At 36.9% G+C, this 6,000-nt stretch overlaps 1 protein-coding gene across 5 annotated transcripts in view; it reads left to right on the forward strand.

The window, feature by feature from the left end:
- The window catches only part of LOC108971338 (eye-specific diacylglycerol kinase), a 65,427-nt gene that overhangs the window by 23,815 nt on the left and 35,612 nt on the right, over positions 1-6,000 (forward strand). The window contains exon 1 of one of the 5 annotated variants that reach the window (XM_018937326.1): positions 2,115-2,440. The exons of the other annotated variants lie outside the window; for them this stretch is intronic. The gene's annotated coding sequence lies outside the window, so the exon portion shown is untranslated. Of the gene's footprint in view, positions 1-2,114; positions 2,441-6,000 lie in introns of those variants that run through there. 5 annotated transcript variants of the gene reach the window in all.

Consider the following 6,000-nt stretch of genomic DNA (forward strand, 5'->3'; position numbering starts at 1 on the left):
AAATTGGCGTGCGTTTGCCGTGTTTTGCACGCATTTGCATATCGAAATGTTTATTGCATTGCTACTCAACTGCACATGTGTTACAACAAGTGCAACAATGGCACATAATATTTGAAGTTTATTTACGAGGAAATTCGGTACATCATTTCGGCTATAAATAACGCATTCGCACGTTCACTGTAGCGCGGGGTCAGATCAAGGCAAAGTGGTTTGGTTTTACTGTTTTTAATTGCTCTATGATGAAAAAGTTTGCTCCACACACGTACATGTGAACATTAGAATGCGTCTATTTGGATCCATATGTATATAAATAAGTAGTTTTATATACATATCGACTCATTAACAGCACATTGGATATTAGGAATTAGCAGTTCCTTACCCCACCCATAATTAGCGTGGAAAATGTGGATCACCTTTGATGAATGTTTGCGATTTGTGGTGCGAAGGCTGCATAGCTTTGAAAGGTATGCGAGTCTTGGTCGCTCTTTCTGATTAAAAGGTTATTAGAGCAATAAAATAATGATGGGGAAATTCACTCTGAACGTATTTTTTTGCGTAAATCGTTAAATATCATCTCTTTTGGATGCACTTTAAGAGTGAAATAGTGAGTGGAAACTATTTCAAATAATGGAACGTAATTAACAAATTAAAAATAATCCTTATCAAAAAATAATTTAAAAAAAATCATTTTCAGAGTACAAAATTAACTCTCTCATTTGTGAACTTTTGCTGGTAAATCTAAGATAAAAGATGAGTTGAATGATTTTTGACAGAACGATTGAAAATAATAGGAATAAATCACAATTTTTGTTAAACATAGACAATAGTCGAGTTGAATACCAGAATTCAACAAAAATACTTCGTTGATAATAAACCGCTTAAACTAAAAGTCCATGAGAGCATTCTTGCTTAGCGAAACCCTTCTCAATACAGTTTAGTAGTTTAGTAGTCTTCAAGTAACATCCTTTCAATTTATATACATAGGTAGTCGAAAAAGTAATTTCGCATTTCTAATCAAACTTCAACTTATTTAACCTTAATGAATCAAAAATCTACCACTTTGGTCGACTACTTTTTGCCATTTTTCCGCTAGAGACATTATTCCATCGTGTAAAACTTTTCTGGTTCCTCGACGAAAAACTATGATTATTAATTTGCATAGGCTTCTCTTGAAGCCAACTTTACTTCACTAAGCAAGTTCTGCATTGACCGAAACAAATGGTGGTCCGATGGATGCATCAAAACTTCCCAGCCACACTCTCACACCTTTTGCCGAGTCATCAAAGATGGGTGTGATCTTGGGTTGTCCTGGTGGAAGACGAAGCCCTTTTGTTGATCAGTTCGACAAACTTACAGAAAAAAGAAAATACGAATAAGAAAAGTGTGTTGAGAAGATTTATTCGTAGTCTAAAAATTATTTTATTTTAATATGGAATAAGTGACTTTAACTAGGCTAATAGCCAACATTTGTGAATTTTAATTCTTTATGAAGTTACTTTTTTTCTTAGAAAGTATATTTACGTTACTCTCCCGCTGAGCAATTTGTTTGTTTTTTGACAAAATTACTACTCAAAAGCAAGCAGTTCAATAAAAAATTATTTAAAAAAGAGCCTTAATCACAGAGTCTTTGAGATTCAAGCAGTTAACACTTTAAATTAATTATTTGCTGGTGAACACACCTCTCGTCGCAAAGCCACCACACGCACGCTCTCACTCGATTCGGCATTCAAAGGGTTGACTCATATATTGAAACGATCGCTCACGATCTCTAAATCTATTCACCTTTTTGTCACAAATTGCCGGCCGTTAATACGTACATACACACATATTCTGCATGCCATTATTCGCAGATAAATGAGCGAACGTGGTCAGCTGCTTATAGCTTTCGGCAGCTGGCCGTGGTGACTTTCACACAGAAGCACAAACAAGAGCACACGTTTATTTATAAGTTCAGAGGTATAAATAAATACATATGTATATGTACATATGTGTATCACTACGCGCATACATACATACATATATCTAGCTTCAAGAGCGATCGCTGCCCTGGCGTATCTTCTACCGAAATCTGTATCTGCATCTCGGTTTAGTCAACTGGCAGATACAAAGAAGCAACAAAGCATCGTCGGTTGCGCATTTATTGCCACTTAAAAGCGTTTTCATGCGAAAAAGCGTCGCATTTGTAAAAAATATTCGATTTCGCTAATATATTCGGTTCGCGCCTTTATATGCTCCAAGAAGATCGGTCGCGGCGCGCTTGTGATATGTTTGCTCTGGTGCGGTCTGATGTAGTCGCCGATCGCGTGCGTTGCAGGCGTGCTGTGCATTTTGATGGCTTCGGGCGCGTGACGTCATTGCAAATGTGCGAAAGACAGCCAACGGCAGATGCGCTTTAGTGACGTAATGCACCGACAGCGATCTTTGATTAATCGTCGAAAATGTGAGAGAATTAAAGTGAATTAATGCAAACGAATTTGTGATCTCATACACATATAATATATGTGTACATGTGCGTTTGTATGCTTATATCTATTTTTTGGCATTTCGGTGGCATAAACAAAGCAATTTGTGTGTGTTATTGCGAAACAAACGCACGCTCAAATGCAAGCAAGAAATTTGTGAATCTTAAAGCAACAACTGGAAATACAAAAGAAAACAAGAATAACAACAACAAGATATGAGACCAATACAATATATGCAGGGCATACCCAGCCACTACCGCAAACAGCTCTTGAAACTAAAAACTGTGGCACGGTAACGTACAATCTGACCGATTTCGGAACGGCCACTAAGAAAACGAAATATTTATTTTAACTGACATAACATTACATTTTATATGCGATGTAATGAAGTTAAGTTGTGTTAGCTTTGGTAATATTTTTTTGAATTTTATACTTACGCTACCAAAGCTCGGACGCTGGGCAGGACTTCTAGTGTAATTTGTGTCTACTGGGGCGTCTTTGTACCGAAGTTTCTTCAGTTTTGTATATTGTATGAATGTATTTAAAACTGTTATCAATATTTGGTAGAGCTTATAACTAGAGAACTAAAGAATTGAGGATATTTCGTGTATCCGTTAAGTCAGGGCTGAACAGAAAAGTTTATTTGATTCATCTTGAATAATAATTCACGTTGCTCTTCGTCCCAATTGTGGCAAATGTGCTTGTTTACATATTAACTGAGGCAGAAATGGGCCTCAGCGCTGAACCAAATTTTGCTCGAAAACTTCATATCTTCTTGGAACTTTTTCAGAGGCCTCAGGTCCAGCGGCTTCAGTTCTTGCACAAGCTATATTCAATGTATGTATTTCATTTTTAATTTGAGCGAAGCGCGCGAACCACATTCTTTACAGAACCGTAAATTTCGTAACAAAGTTGATCGATTTGTAAACGTTGTTCAGGCGTAAGTCTACCCATGATGTAATGCCAAACAAGATTGAACAAAATAACAGGACAGCTTCACGCGACCACATATTATCTGTCAAAAAAGGGCTATTGAAAAAAGTATCTCTACTTTGATCACCTGTTAGTAACATGCTAATGAATACAAAAGAAATTTTACCTTTCTTTTTATCCAAAAGACACCCACGTACCGTTTGCCGGTGATTGAGGGCTCCTACAGTTTTATCAAAGAAGCTCAGGAACAAAGCTTTATAGTATTCATTCAGCACTCATTGCTCCTATTCCTTTCCCACCCGCAACCACGACACAATCTTGCATAATTCTCTCAGCCACTCTCTGCTCTTCCACCTTGAAGAAGCTACGTAGCTCACATCAAGTTATCTTTACAAATTTTTTCACTTGTTTACTGTCTTTGTGTTTGGTTGAAACTTTATCTCACTTGAGCTTTTGGTTTGTAAATTTTACTTTCAAAATGTGACAATTAATTAGTGTGTATGTATATCTGAAGTTATGTGGGGCGAGCCCAGTGTTAAAATTAGCAACAGTAGAAGCAACACCCTCACCAAAGCGCGAACACCATTAGGGAACGGAAGCTCTATGTAAATATGTATGTATGTATATATTTTCTATAGACATGCTGTTTGTGCTCCAAAGTGGACTACGGCAATTAGCGTGTGGCGACAACGACAGTAACACAACTGAAACGAATTTGAAATAGTAAACAAAAAACGGGATGGCGTCTCAAATCTCAGTGTTTGATGTCAGTTGCGCGTCACAACGCGCGCCGTAGACGCTGTTACGTCTGCAATTACCTTTTAATGAATCGCTGCCGCAGAGGCAGCTGCTGGAGCTGGCAATAAAAATTAAAAATAATTCGTAAACCGCAACTGTCAAGAGGCAAAGTGACCACAGCAACCACCGCCGCTAAAAATGAGACTAAAACGGACGGCGCAACAAGAATTTAAGAAAATTTTGCCACAATAACAAGAAATATTTCCACAATTTATTTACCATTCCGTAACCAGTGGTCCCTTACCCTTTTCGGATTAAGGCTTATGCTCAATTTGGTCATTTCTAGCTTTGCTATTCTATGTATAAACTTACATACATATAAACATATGTATATGTATATGTAGATTTATACATTATGTAGATAAATTTCCACCTCTTGCGCGCTCTCCTTTATTTGGATATTCTATTTTTACTAACTATTAACTTTCGGATGTAATTATGAAATTAAATCTTTTTCGTTATCTTCTTAATCCGTTTAAGCAGTTTTATCATTTAGGGTGTTAAATTTTACATACGAAACATGATAATTACAAGTGTATTTAATTGCGCTATAAGAGCGAATGATAGCAGATAACAGCGTTTAGTCTTTTCGAGAGGCGATTTGCGTTGTAGTACGTTCTCTTTACACGGTAAAATCGAGTTAATTAGTCATTTTGATGCTTGTCATTAAGCATTACATTTAAGCCCGTAGTTTATTATAAAAAAAATGATCGCTAGTTTGTCTGAAACTCTTTTGGTTTTACGATTTTAGAGAAATAGCCATATTTTGCAGTTATAAGTGGGCGCACATTGAAAAAATTGGCAATTTCGACAATATGACATAATCACAATTGTATACATGAAATAGTAAATTCGATTGCATTGCTGATAATCTGGATCCCATACACCTGCAAGAGATTTCTAAACGTGTCGAATCTATTGAAGAAGAGTGGCAATGGGTTTTTCACGGATATGTTTAAGTTGAGAGGGAGGGAGGTGGTGGTAGTAGGATGTAGCTTCAGCTAGCAGACCAGTCTTTCAAAAGCAGATGGCTGCTATCAAGGTAGCAGAATATTTACTACTCCGAAGTGCAGCTTCCTTCAAGGAGGTGTGCTTTGACTCCGTTAATAGAGCAGCTACACTGGCTTTGAGATCGCTGACTGACATTAGCAGTAACACCAAGCTTGTTACGTAACAAACCTGTGTAGGTGCCTGTTAAAGCGGAAACGTCACAAACCGTAAAACCGTTGAACTCGCTAGGGAGCGCACCCTTATCTAAATATCATCCGATTCGAAGCAAATCAAAACTCTGTTTTTCTCTTGCGTTTTAGCGCTGGGCTTTTGAACTCCCCGTGACATAAAATAAATTTGAACTAACTTTTTGTTGGCTATAAGTGCGGATAATGAAAGCATATAGAACATTTAATGATACCCCTCTTTTTCTTAGAAGCCCTTTGTTATGGTCCAATTTCAAAAAATTCCTAAGAAGAGATTTGTGATTAATGAAAATTCATATATGTAAGTTAAATTCTAATTCTGAGTCCGTCCACGCGTTGCTGTGATATACATTTTATTATTACCCATGTAATAAACTATTAAATACAGTGAACATGTTTTTGCCGGTACAAATAAATTTAATTGGATAAAATATCGAAATTAGGGCTACTTTCTCAATGTCTGGTTACCAGCGTTTCAGTCCAGTTAAGAGAGTTCTCTGTTTAATAGATTATATCGGGTGATTTTTTTGAGGTTAGGATTTTCATGCATTAGTATTTGACAGATCACGTGGGATATCAGACATGGTGTCAAAGAGAAAGATGCTCAGTAT

This window comes from Bactrocera latifrons, unplaced genomic scaffold (assembly GCF_001853355.1).
Source record: "Bactrocera latifrons isolate USDA-ARS-PBARC rearing strain unplaced genomic scaffold, ASM185335v1 scaffold_34, whole genome shotgun sequence".
Lineage (NCBI taxonomy): Eukaryota > Metazoa > Arthropoda > Insecta > Diptera > Tephritidae > Bactrocera > Bactrocera latifrons.